This window comes from Nomascus leucogenys, chromosome 1a, assembly GCF_006542625.1.
Source record: "Nomascus leucogenys isolate Asia chromosome 1a, Asia_NLE_v1, whole genome shotgun sequence".
Classification (NCBI taxonomy): domain Eukaryota; kingdom Metazoa; phylum Chordata; class Mammalia; order Primates; family Hylobatidae; genus Nomascus; species Nomascus leucogenys.
In genome coordinates this window covers 74,366,561-74,381,715 of record NC_044381.1, presented here as the reverse complement: position 1 = coordinate 74,381,715, position 15,155 = coordinate 74,366,561, and positions in this window count along the sequence as shown.

Genomic DNA, 15,155 nt, shown 5'->3' with positions numbered 1-15,155 from the left:
CCATTTCTTCTAAATGGCTGGATGTTGCACGCAATGTATTTGTAGATGGTAGATAGAACTTGTTGTAAAAATTGGAAAGGCTGATGTCTTAGTTTAGGTTTCCCTGAAACAGAGCTTAGGTTAAACACTTCGGTGGTTTGGTGATGAGGGATGAGGAGAGGAAAACGAGGTGGCAAAGAGGGAAAGCTGATATTAGGGTGCAACACTGAGGTCCCCACTGTGAACAATGAGGTCTCAATTCCATAAGGCCCTTCAGGAATCATTCTGAATGCCTCCCAGAATGGTCTGCCCCGAAAAAGGGGAAACAGAGTTTACCCCCTGAGTTCTATCCCTATTAGTTGCCTGCCCCCAAGGGTGTTAACATCCTTCCCCCATCACACACACATGCAGGACACAGTACCTATAGGCTATGCTTGTGCACTGGCCCAGCAGGCTCCCCTGGTAATGGAATCAGTGCAAGGTGACTTGGCATTCACAGAAAACTGTTCACTGCAGTTGCCATCAAAATCAGTGTGGCCAGGGGCTGCAATGGAGGGCATCTAGGTGTCTGCTACACCAGTTAAGCATGTGTTTGCTCTTTCCCTATCATTCAATGCTTGCTTTCTCTAAGCATAGCAGCCCAAAGGGATTTCTCCTGACTTTATCTAGGACATTTCTGTATCCTTTGTACTTTTATATTTGCATTCAGCTTAAAGTTAGATCACTGGTTCTCAATGTGGGAAGGGATGTGGTTTTACTCTCTAGTGAACATTTGGCAATGCCTGGATCTATGATTTGGTTGTCACAATTGTGGGGAAGGCACTCCTGACATCTAGTAAGTAGAGAGCAGGAATGTTGCTAAATATCTCAGAATGCCCAAGACAATCCCCCATAATGTAGTATTATCCAGCCCAAGAGGTTAATAATAGTAGAGTTAGAAATCCTGAGTTAGATCAATCAAGGAGGGATTAATGGTGTCAGGAAACCACGGAAAAAAGAAGTTCCCATTTAAATGCCCCAGTCCTGTAACCTTGAGTAGCTTTGGGCAAAAAAAAACACATAATCATGTGCTCTGGGGTAGTCTGGTGTGGAGTTTGTCCATCATGTCTGTTTGCCAGTGCACTTCTCTAGTTCAAGGAGAAGTTTCACCACTGCCCCAAAGATGGAAACATTAAAATCACACAGATTGGTTCAGATAGTTTACCCTAACTGGGAAAGCCATGGGCTGAAGAAATGATCTTCTTGAAAGGCAGAAGTATTACCGAACCTGTTATTGGTTTGGGACTGGGCAAGAAAAATCCCTGATGTTGCCTAAGCAATTCCCTTAGACTGGTCTGAAATGAAGTTTTAGTGTAAAATAATAAAAATAAAGAGAATAGTAGTGAATGTTTCACAAATCTATATATATTTTCCCATTTAAAAGATTATTTTATATTTTGACATGGCCTCCATTAGTTTTAGCACTAACAACGTTCTGTCTTTTATAAAATAATAGAAGGTTTTCATGATTCTCCACCCTCCTCCTACCACCAATTTTAAAAATACATTACTGATCTGGAAAACCAAAAGCCTGATGATCACTGGCTAGGTCAACTTGATCTGTTTGGGAATTACATTTCCCAAAATGTTCTTCATTATATGGCTTCAGTTTAGAGTTAGAAAAAAGAAAAATATATGTGAAATTCAGAAGGCAGAAGTAAAACTGCAGTCATTATTCTCCTAAGTATTTTTTGGTCAGGTGTGTGTACAGACACAGAGGTGCCCAGCAGGGTCCCCCCGTCCTTGCTTTGCACATCCAATTATTCTTCCTGCCTGATGGCTTTCCTGACCAATAGTGACCCCAGACCCACTACTACCAAATGCTTGGCGACAGACCTGCAGAGGGGATAGCTAGACAGAGGCAACTGCCTCCCACAGACCTCTCTGTGCACTCTCTGCTCATGGCCTCCTTTGGCAGCTGGAAGTATTTGACTTCTCAATGTTGCCTGGTTGGTGATCCTTCTCTGATCCTTCCAGACCCTGCCTCTGCTGGGTCATGGGTTGGCGGTGGCTGTATTCCTCTACCAAAGACTGAAAAGCTCCTGTCAGGTAGACCTCTCCTGTAGGAGAGAGGTCTTTCCTCTGACCCTTCAGGCCTAGAATTAGTAATGGCTTCCTGCTGTTGTTCGAGTGGTTAACCCTGCCTACCCCTGTGTGAATAGTCCCTTCATCACCCCTTTTGAATATGTGGGCCATGCTGCCCAATTCCCTGACTAATGCACATATAAGAAATGCATCAGAAATGATGTATGGCCATAATTATGTAAGGTCTAATTCCTGTAATAAATCACTTGTCCCATCATTTTCAAGGGACTCTGTTCTCCTTCCTAAATCTTGATTGAAAGGTATTGATACCAGAAATGGTTCCAGGGGAACAGAATGATGAAGACAGGAATCTGGAACTGGTTCTCTGATCTTTTAAGATTTAAAAGTATCAGTGGTCATGTTTCCATTGGTAAAAAGTACACATATAATCCATGGAATGGGGTAACAAAATAGTTACCTAAATTTCTGTCTCTAGTCACCTGAAGTCAAGTCGCTATAGAAAGGAAGACTTAGGGTGGCCAAGTAGTTGCTGCCATTAAACATTTTAGTGGAAATCTAGTCTAAGGACTATAGGGTTGGTTGGTTGCTTCTAAGATAGCTAGAGAACTTAGAGAAAAAAAGAAAATGATGAGCTTAGGGCTTTACATTTCCAGCTAAACATCTGTATAGGTTGTCAGTAAACTTCTACAACTGCTCTGAAAGACACCATATCTCCTATAGCCCAGGGCTGAGACTTCTGGGAGCCAAGCTTAAAGGCTAATACTGCAGGTAGGGTGCCTTCCTAAATGTACTAACCTACAGGCCAATAAATAGTGTCATCTCCTCATAGCAAGAATGCTCCTTATCTGGGTAGCAAGAGGTGGAAGTGGCAGTGGTTACTCTCACTATTAGATTTAATAACCCACATAAGGAATTTCTGCTGCTTATGTTAATGCTGCAACTTTAGACTTAATGGTTCTGTAAGACATCCCGCCCCAGGGCAAAATAGTTTCACCAGTAAACACAGTCAATGTTCCATTAAATCAGAAGCTGAGATTTCCCCTTAGTCAATTTGGGTTCCTCATGCCAATGAGCCAACAGTCAGCTCTGAGAGGCTGATCTTTATGGGTCTCATTAGATGGGCTTCCTTGCCATTTGGCTTCCATGAGGCTTAGCCTAGAATCATAGAATGGTTTTTTCTTCTGCTGTTGTTCGGTGGTTTTTACCCTGCCCTTACCCCCTGTGTGAATTAGTTCCCTGTTTTCGAGGGTAACCTCACCCCTTTTAGTCTTATTTTGAATATGTGGGCCATGCCGCCCAATTCCCTGACTAATGCACATACAAGAAAGTTGAGGATTTCCAAGGAAAATGGTTACTAGGAGGCAGGACTAACTTGTAGCTCCCACTCAGACAGATGGAATAGTGTGTGGAGGCTCATATCATGAACTTTTGCTCCAAGAACTACCACAGGAACATACCAAGAAAACCAAAAGAATCCACAGACCCTTTGAAAAAAGTGGCTTGCTCCTGCAAGCTCCATGAGACAGACAAAAAACTGAGCACTCACAGTGTGAGGGCGGAAGGTCTGCCTCCAAATACACATCCTCACTGGGGAACCTGGAAATTCCACATAATAGGAGAAGGATCTAAACCTTACCTGGATCTGAAATGAATTTAGAGAGCCACGCAAAATGTAAAGGTAGAAGAAGTAGTAGGAAGAGCCCTGTGGCACTCCCGGTCCCCAGGAAAGCCATTTCTGACTTTGTCTCACAAAGGTCCTTGGGGAGGGCTGCTAGTAGAATTGGGAAAGGACCACAAGGAGAAGGAAACTAATAGCTGAACTTTGTAATAATTTCGACCAAACACAGTCTTCCCTGGGCAGAATTCTGGGGTGGGGGGAGTTTCTGCCCAGGAAAGAATGGGAAGTGCAGATACAAGCACAGGAGCTGCAGCAGGCAGGGAAGGGTGGGGCCTGAAAGCCCTGCTTGCTTTCTCAGTGGCAAGGCTTGTAGCCTGGGACAAGATCTCAGCCCTGCTCACTGGCTGCCTGGATATAAACTTGATGCTGGTGATGGAGTGAGACTAGTCTTGCTGGCCGCATGGAAACTGGGTGAAGCCTGTCACTGCCAGTTTCCCCCAGCTTCCCTGATGACCTGGATGATGCAGCAGAGGCAGCCATAATCCCCCTGGGAATATAACACCATTGGCCTGAAAACCACACTTTCATCCCTCACAGTGGCCACAGCAGGCTCCGCCCAAGGAGAGTCTGAGCTCAGACACACTTAACTCTGCCCCGACCTGATAGTCCTTCTCTACCCACCCTTGTAGCCAAAGACAAAAGACATAATCTCTTGGGAGCTCCATGACCCCACCCATCACCTTAGAAACCCGAATACTTGTCCAGGCGACCTTAAGGCAAGCTTGTATCCCCCTATGCTGCCACAGCTGACGTTCTCTTGAAAGCGCCACCTCCTGGCTAAGGGCCAACTAACTCAAGTCACTACCACAACTCAAAACAGAACAACACTTCTCCAAGAAAAGACAAAACAGCTAATTCCACTGCCTGTAATATCCTGGCTAACCAGAGGTCCTGAATCAGTCCACATGACAACTTCACTGCTAACACAACCAGCATAAAAAAAAAACAAAAAAAAAAAAAACAAAAGAAAAACAGTGCACCAAACAAAACTACAACCAAGTTCCCTCAGAGAGTTCATTTCACTGTCCTGCTACCTCCACTGGAGCAGGTGCTAGTATCCACATCTGAGAGACCTGAAGATGAATCATGTCACAGGACTCTTTACAGACACTCCCAAGTAGCAGCCTGGAGCCCAGTAACTTCACTGGGAGGCTAGACCCAGAAGAGCAATAACAATCACTGCAGTCTGGCTCTTAGGAAGCCCCATCCTTAGGGAAAGGGGAAGAGCACCACATCAAGGGATCACCCCATGGGACAAAAGAATCTGAACGGCAGCTATAGAACCCCAGATCTTTCCTCTGACAGATTCTACTCAAATGAGAAGGAAACAATTCTGGTAATGACAAAGCAAGATTCTTTAACACTCCAAAACGATGATACTAGCTCACTAGCAATGGGTCCAAACCAAGAAGAAATCTCTGAATTGCCAGAAAAATAATTCAGAAGATCAACCTATGGAAATTAAAAAATTAAAAATAAAGAATTTAGAAGGTGGATTATTAAGCTACTCACGGAGGCACCACAGACAAGTGAAAAACAATTTAAAGAAATTTTAAAAATAATACAGGAGATGGACAAAAAATCTCCAGAGAAATAGATAGCATCAATAAAAAATAATCAAAACTTTTGGAAATAAAAAACAAACTTAGAGAAATACAAAATACACTGGAAAGTTTCAACAATAGAATGAAACAAGTAGAAGAAGGTACTTCAGACCTCTAAGACAAGGCTTTTGAATTAACCCAATCCAACAAAGACAAAAAAAAATTAAAAAAAAAAACAAAAAAAACGAATGAAGCCTCCAAGAAGTTTAGGGTTATGTTAAATGACCAAATCTAAGAATAATTGCTGTTCCCAAGGAAGAAGATAAAACTGAAGGTTTGGAAAACCTATCTGAGGTAATAATTGAGGAAAACTTCCCTGGCCTTGCCAGAGATCTACACTTCCAAATACAAGAAACACAAAGAACACCTGGGAAATTCATAGCAAAAAGATCATCACCAAGACGCATAGTAATCAGGTTATCTAAAGTCAAGATGAAGAAAAGAATCTTTAGAGTTGTGACACAAAATCATTGGGTAACCTATAATGGAAAACCTATCATATTAACAGCAGATTTCCCTGCAGATACCCTACAAGCTAGAAGGGAGTGGGGTCCTATCTTAGCCTCACTAAACAAAACAGTATCCAGTGAAACTAAGCTTCATAAATGAAGCAAAGATAAAGCCTTTTTCAGACAAATAAATGCTGAGAGAATTCACCACTGCCAAGCCAGCACTACAAGAACTGCTCAAAGAAGTTCTAAATCTTGAAATAAAATCTCAAAATACACCAAAATAGAACCTCCTTAAAGCACAAATCCCACAGGGCCTATAAAACAATAACACAATGAAAAAAAAAAAAAACACAAGGTATTTAGGCAACAACTAGCAAGATGAAGACAATAGTACCTCACATCTCAATATGAACATTGAATGTATATGGCCTAAATGTTCCACTTAAAAGGCACAGAATGGCAGAATGGATAAGAATTCACCAATCAAGTATCTGCTGTCTTCAACAGACTCACATAACACATAAGGACTCAAATAAACTTAAGGTAAAGAGGTGGAAAAAGATATTCTTTGCAAATGGACACCAAAAATGAGCAGGAGTAGCTATTCTTATAACAGACAAAACAGACTTTAAAGCAACAACAGTTAAAAAAAAAAAAGACAAAGGTGGACATTATATAATGATAAAAGGACTAGTCCAACAGAAAAATATCACAATCTTAAAGATATATGCACCTAACACTGGAGCTCCCCAGTACATAAAAAAATTACTACTAGACATAAGAAATTAGATAGATGGCAACACAATAATAGTGGGGGACTCCAATACTCCACCAACAGCACTAGACAGGTCATCAAGACACAAAGCCAACAAAGAAACAATGGACTTAAACTAGAACAAATGGGCTTAACAGATATTTACAGAACATCCTACCCAACAAATGGAGAATATACATTCTAGTCATCAACACATGGAACATTCTCCAAGACAGACCATACGATAGGCCACAAAACAGGCCTCAACAAATTTTTTAAAATTGAAATCATATCAAGTACTCTTTCAGACCACAGTGGAATAAAACTGGAAATCAACTCCAAAAGGAATCCTCAAAACCACGCAAATACATGGAAATTAAATAATCTACTCCTGAGTGATCACTGGGTCAACAATGAAATCCAGAGGAAAATTTTAAAATTTTTTGAACTAAATAATAGTGACACAACCTATCAAAACCTCTGGGATACAGCAAAATTGATGCTAAGAAGAAAGTTCATGGCATTAAATGCCTTCATCAAAAAGTCTGAAAGAACACAAATAGACAATTTAAGGTCGCACTTCGAGGGACTAGAGAATCAAGAACAAACCAAACCCAAACCCAGCAAAAGAAATAAGATCAGAGCAGAACTAAATGAAATTAAAACAAAAAAAAATACATGGGATAAATGAAACAAAAAGCTGGCTATTGGAAAAGATAAACAAAATCAATAGACTATTAGAAAGATTAACCAAGAAAAGAAGAAAGAAGATCCAAATAAGCTCAATTAGAAACAAAACAGGAGATATTGCAACCAATACATCAGAAATAGAAAAGATCATTCAAGGCTACTATGAACACCTTTACACACACAAACTAGCAAACCTAGAGGAGATGGATAAGTTCCTGGAAACATACAACCCTACTAGATTAAACCAGGAAAATACAGAAACTTTGAACAGATGAATAACAAGAAGCAAGACTGAAATGGTAATTTAAAAGTTGCCACCCAAAAAAAAGTCCAGGACCAGATGAATTCACAGCTGAAGTCTATCAGACGTTCAAAAAAGAATTGGTATCAATCCTATTGAAACTATTCCAACAGATATAGAAAAATCCTCCCTAAGTCATTCTACGAAGCCAGTATCACCCTAATACCCAAGCCAGAAAACGACACACACAAAAAAGAAACCTATAGACCAATGAACATAGATGCAAAAGCCCTCAACAAATACTAGCTAACTGAATCCAACAACATATCAAAAAAAAAATCCACCATAATCAAGTAGGTTTTATATCAGTGATGTAGGGACGATTTAACATGTGCAAGTCAATAAATGTGATACACCACATAAACAGAATCAAAAACAAAAATCACATGATCATCTGAATAGAAGCATTTAACAAAATCCAGCATCTCTTTATGATTAAAACCCTCAGCAAAATCAGCATAGAAGGGACATATCTTAAGGCAGTAAAAGCCATCTATGACAAACCCACAACCAACATTACACTGAGTAAGGAAAAGTTGAAAGCATTCCCCCTGAGAACTAGAACAAGACAAGGATGCCCGCTCTCACCTCTTCTAGTCAACATAGTTCTAGAAGTCCTATCCAGAGCAATCAGACAAGAGAAAGAAATAAAGGACATCCAGATCAGTAGTGAGGAAGTCAAACTGTCAATGTTTGCTGATAATATTATTATATACCTAGAAAACCCTAAAGTCTCATCTAAAAAGCTCCTAGATCTAACCAATGAATTCAGTAAAGTTTCAGGATACAAAATCAATGTACACAAATCAGTAGCTCTTCTATACACCAACAATGACCAAGCTGAGCATCAAATAAAGAACTTAACTCCTTTCCAATAGAAAGACCTCTACAAGGAAAACTACAAAACACTGCTGAAAGAAATTATAGATGACAAGCAAATGGAAACACATTTCATGCTCATAGATAGGTAGAATTAATATTGTGAAAATGACCATACTGTGAAAAGCAATCTACAAATTAAATGTAATTCCCATCCAAATACTACCACCATTCTTCACAGAACTAGAAAAAATAATTCTAAAATTCATTCAGAACCAGAAAAGAGCCCACATAGAAAAAGCAAGACTAAGCAAAAAGAACAAATCTGGAGACATCACATTACTCAACTTCAAACTATACCATAAGACTATAGTCACCAGAACAGCATGGCACTGGTATAAAAATAGGCACGTAGACCAATGGAACAAAACAGAGAACCCAGAAATAAACCCAAATAATTATAGCCAACTGATCTTCGACAAAGCCAACAAAAATATAAAGTGGGGAAAAGACACACTATTTAACAAAAGGTGCTGGGATAACTGGTAAGCCACATGTAGAAGAGTGGAACTGGCTCATCTCTCACATTATACAAAAATCAACTCAAGGTAGATCAAAGACTTAAATCTAAGACCTGAAATCATAAAAATTCTAGAAGATAGCATCAGAAAAACCCTTCTAGACATTGGCTTAGGCAAATACTTCATGGCCAAGAATCCAAAAGCAAATTCAACAAAAACAAAGATAAATAGATGAGACTTAATTAAACTAAAAAGCTTCTGCACAGCAAAAAAAAAAAAAAAAAAAAATGAAAATAAAATGAGCAGCATAAACAGACAACCCACAGAGTGGGAAAAAATCTTCACAAACTATGAATCCAACAAAGGACCAACATTCAGTATTTACAAGGAGCTCAAACAAATCAGCAATAAAAAAACAAACAATCCCATCAAAAAGTGGGCCTAAGGACATGAATAGATAATTTTCAAAAGAAGATATACAAATGGCCAACAAGCATATGAAAAAATTCTGGGCATCATTAATTATCAGGGAAATGCAAATCAAAGCCACAATGCAATACCAACTTACTCCTGTAAGAATGGCCATAATTTAAAAATCAAAAAATAATAGATGCTGTTATGGATGCAGTGAAAAGGAACACTTTTACACTGCTGGTGGGAATGTAAACTAGTATAACCATCATGGAAAACAGTGTGGAGGTTCCTTAAAAAACTAAAAGTATATTTACCATTTGATCCGGCAGTCCCACTATTGGGTATCTACCCAGAGGAAAAGAAGTTGTTATATGAAAAAGACACGTGCACATGCATGTTTATAGCAACACAATTTGCAATTGCAAAAATAAGGAACCAGCCCAAATGCCATCAATCAACGAGTGGATAAAGAAAATGTGGTGTATACCACACATCTACAACCATCTGATCTTCGACAAACCTGACAAAAACAAGCAATAGGGAAAGGATTCCCTATTTAATAAATGGTGCTGGGAAAACTGGCTAGCCATATGCAGAAAATAGAAACTGCATCCTTTCCTTACACTTCATACAAAAATTAACTCAAGATGGATTAAAGTCATCAACACAAAACCTAAAACCATAAATCCCTAGAAGAAAACCTAGGCAATACCATTCAGGACATGGGCATGGGCAAAGACTTCATGACTAAAACACCAAAAGCAATGGCAACAAAAGCCAAAATTGACAAATGGGATCTAATTAAACTAAAGACCTGCTCAACAAAAGAAACTGTCATCAGACTGAACAGGCAACCTGCAGAATGGGAGAAAATTTTTACAATCTATCCATCTGACAAAGGACTAATATCCAGCATCTACAAGGAACTGAAACAAATTTACAAGAAAAAAACAACCCCATCAAAGAGTGGGCAAATGACATGAACAGACACTTCTCAAAAGATGACATTTATACAGCCAACAAACATATGAAAAAAAAGCTCATCATCACTGATCATTAGAGAAATGCAAATCAAAACCACAATGAGATACCATTTCACACCAGTTAGAATGGCAATCATTAAAAAGTCAGGAAACAGATGCTGGCAAGGATGTGGAGAAATAGGAACTCTTTTATACTGTTTGTGGGAGTGTAAATTAGTTCAACCATTGTGGAAGACAGTGTGGCGATTCCTCAAAGACCTAGAACCAGAAATACCATTTGACCCAGCAATCCCATTACTGGGTGTGTACCCAAAGGATTATAAATCATTTTACTATAAAGACACATGCACACATATGTTTATCGCAGCATTATTTACAACAGCAAAGACTTGGAACCAACCCAAATACCCATCAATGATAGACTGGATAAAGAAAATGTGGCACATATACACCATGGAATACAAAGCAGCCATAAAAAGGAATGAGTTCATTTCCTTTGCAGGGACATGGATGAAGCTAGAAACCATACTTCTCGGCAAACTAACACAGGAAAAGAAAACCAAACACTGCATGTTCTCACTCATAAGTGGGAGTTGAACAATAAGAACACATGGACACACGGAAGGGAACATCACACACTGGGGTCTGTTGGGGGTGGGGGGAAATGGGAAGGATAGCATTAGGACAAATACTTAATGCATGCAGGGCTTAAAACCTAGATGATGGGTTGACAGATGGAGCAAAGCACCAAGGTGCATGTATACCTATGTATCATACCTGCACATTCAGCACATGTATCCCAGAAATTAAAGAAAAAAAAAAGAAAATGTGATATATATATATATATATACACACACACACACTATATATATATACACTGTATATATATACACACACTAATATACACATACACACACACACACACACACCCTGGAATACTACTCAGCCATAAAAAGGAATGAAATAACGGGAATTACAGCAACCTGAATGGAGTTGGAGATGATGATTCTAAGTGAAATAACTCAAGAATGGAAAACCAAACATTGTATGTTCTCACTTATATGTGGAAGCCAAGCTATGAGGATGTGAAGGCATAAAAATGATATAATGGACTTTAGGGACTTGGTGGGGAGAAGGGGGAAAGGGAGTGAGGGATAAAAGATTGCACGTTGGGTACAGTATACACTTCTCGGGTAATGGGTGCACCAAAATCTCAGAAATCACCAACTAAAGAGCTTATCCATGTAACCAAACACCATCTGTTCCCCTAAAACACTACTGAAATAAAGTAGAATAAAATAAAATTTAAAAAATAAAATAAATAAAAATATATAAAGATGAGAACATGAATAATTTCCCTGGCCAAGGATTAACAAAAAAAAAAGTTGAGATCTGAATCTCATTCTGGTCCCCTTATTTAACTTTCTCATTAGCTCTTATAATTGTTAAGTCAATTGCTTTGTTCTTTTTAGGTACACAGTCATTTCATCTGTGAATAATTTATTTTGATCAATAAAAGACTTTAGTGAAACAGGCAAAGATTTCTCAGAATACCAAAAAAAATATGTACTATATATGACACACAAGTATAAAAATTAGACTTCATCAGAGTTTAAAAACTCTTGCTTTTCCAAGGATACTCTTAGAAAGATAAAAAGGCAAGCCACTGAGGCTTCCAAGATGGCCAAATAGGAACAGCTCCGGTCTGCAGCTCCCAGCGAGATTGACACAGAAGATGGGTGATTTCTGTATTTCCAACTGAGGTACCTGGTTCATCTCATTGGCACTGGTTGGACAGTGGGTGCAACCCATGGAGGGTGAGCTGAAGCAGGGCGGGGCATCGCCTCACCCAGAAAGTACAAGGGGTTGGGGGATTTCCCTTTCCTAGCCAAGGAAAGCCATGACAGACTGCATCTGGAGAAACGGTACACTCCTGAACAAATACTGTGCTATTCCCACAGTCTTAGCAACTGGCAGACCAGGAGATACCCTCCTGTGCGTGGCTCGTCGGGTCCCACACCCACAGAGTCTTGCTCACCGCTAGCTCAGCAGTCTGAGATTGACCTGTGATGCTGCAGCTGGACAGGGGGAGGGGCGTCTGTCATTGTTGAGGCTTCAGTAGCTCACCTTGTAAACAAAGAGGCCTAGAAGCACGAACTGGGTGGAGCCCACTGCAGTTCAGCAAGGCCTACAGCCTCTATAGATTCCACCTCTGGGGGCAGGGCATAGTAGAACAAAAGGCAGCAGACAGCTTCTGCAGATTTAAATGTCCCTGTCTGACAGCTCTGAAGAGAGCAGTGGTTCTCTCAGCATGGCGTTCGAACTCTGAGAACAGACAGACGGCCTCCTCAAGCAGGTCCCTGACTCCCGGGTAGCCTCACTAGGAAACAATTCCCAGTAGGGGCCGACAGACACCTGAAACAGGTGGGTGCCACTCTGGGACAAAGCTTCCAGAGGAATGATCAGGCAGCAATATTTACTGCTCTGCAACCTCCACTGGTGATACCCAGGCATACAGGGTCTGGAGTGGACCTCCAGCAAACTCCAACAGACCTGCAGCTGAGGGGTCTGACTGTTAGAAGGAAAACTGACATACAGAAAGGAATAGCATTAACAAAAACAAAAAGGATATCCACACCAAAACCCCATCTGTAGGTCACCAACATCAAAGACCAAAGGTAGATAACACCACAAAGATGGAGAGAAACCACAGCAGAAAAGCTGAAAATTCCAAAAAACAGAGCGCCTCTTCTCCTCTAAAGGATTGCAGCTCCTCACAAACAAGGGAACAAAACTGGACGAAGAATGAGTTTGATGAGTTGACAGAAGCAGGCTTCAGAAAGTCAGTAATAACAAACTTCTCTGAGCTAAAGGAGCATGTTCTAACCCATTGCAAGGAAGGTAAAAACCTTGAAAAAAGGTTAGACAGATGGCTAACTAGAATAAACACTGTAGAGAAGTCCTTAAATGACGTGATGGAGCTGAAAACTATGGCACAAGGACTTCGTGACGCATGCACAAGCTTCAATAGCCGCCACAATCAAGTGGAAGAAAGGATATCAGTGATTGAAGATCAAATTAATGAAATAAAGTGAGAAGACAATATTAGAGAAAAAAAGAGTGAAAAGAAATGAATAAAGCCTCCAAGAAATATGGGACTATGTAAAAAGACCAAACCTATATCTGATAGGTATACCAGAAAGTGACGGGGAGAATGGAACCAAGTTAGAAAACACTCTTCAGGATATTATCCAGGAGAACTTCCCTAACCTAGCAAGGCAAGCCAACAGTCAAATTCAGGAAATACAGAGAACACTATAAAGATACTCCTTGAGAAGAGCAACCCTAAGACACATAATTGTCAGATTCACCAAAGTTGAAATGAAGGAAAAAATGTTAAGGGCAGCCAGAGAAAATGGTCGGGTTACCCACAAAGGGAAACCCATCAGACTAACAGCAGATCTCTTGGGAGAAACCCTACAAGCCAGAAGACAGTGAGGGCGAATATTCAACATTCTTAAAGAGAAGAATTTTTCAACCCAGAATCTCATATCCAGCAAAACTAAGCTTCATAAGTGAAAGAGAAATAAAATCTTTTACCAAAAAGCAAATGCTGAGAGATTTTGTCACCACCAGGCCTGCCTTACAAGAGCTCCTGAAGGAAGCACTAAACATGGAAAGGAACAATCGGTACCAGCCACTGGAAAAAAAACACCAAATTGTAAAGACTATCAACACCATGAAGAAACTGCATCAACTAACAGGCAAAATGACCAGCTAACACATAATGACAAGATCAAATTCAAACAAAAATGTAAATGTAAATGGACTAAATGCCCCCAATTAAAAGACACAGACTGGAAAACTGGATAAAGAGTCAAGACCCATCAGCAGTGTGCTGTATTCAGCAGGAGACCCATCTCATATGCAAAGCTGCACATTAGGCTCAAAATAAAGGGATGGAGGAAGATCTACCAAGCAAATGGAAAGCAAAAGAAAAGCAGGGGTTGCAATCCTAGTCTCTGATAAAACACTTTAAACCAACAAAGATCAAAAGAGACAAAGAAGGCCACTACATAATGGTAAACGGATCAATTCAACAAGAAGGGCTAACTCTCCTAAATACATATGCACCCAATACAGGAGCACCCAGATTCATAAAGCAACTCCTTAGAGACCTACAAAGAGACTTAGACTCCCACACAGTAATAATGGGAGACTTTAACACTCCACTGTCAACATTAGACAGATTGAGACCAAAGGTTAACAAGGATATCCAGGACTTGAACTCAGCGCTGGACCAAGCGGATCTAATAGACATCTACAGAACTCTCCACCCCAAATCAAGAGAATGTACATTCTTCTCAGGACCACATCACACTTATTCTAAAATTGACCACATAATTGGTAGTAAAATATTCCTCAGCAAATGTAAAATAACAGAAACCACAACAAACCATCTCTCAGATCACAGTGCAACCAAATTAGAACTCAGGATTAATAAACTCACTCAACCTGCACAACTACATGGAAACTGAACAACCTGTTCCTCAATGACTACTGGGTACATAACGAAATGAAGGCAGAAATAAAAATGTTCTTTGAAACCAATGAGAACAAAGACACAACGTACCAGAATCTCTGAGACACATTTAAAGCAGTAAGTAGAGGGAAATTTATAGCACTAAATGCCCACAAGAGAAAGCAGGAAAGATCTAAAATCAACGCCTTAACATCACAATTAAAAGAACTAGAGAAGCAAGAGCAAACACATTGAAAAGCAAGCAGAATGCAAGAAATAACTAAGATCAGAGCAGAACTGAAGGAGATAGAGACACAAAAAACCCTTTAAAAAATAAATGAATCCAGGAGCTG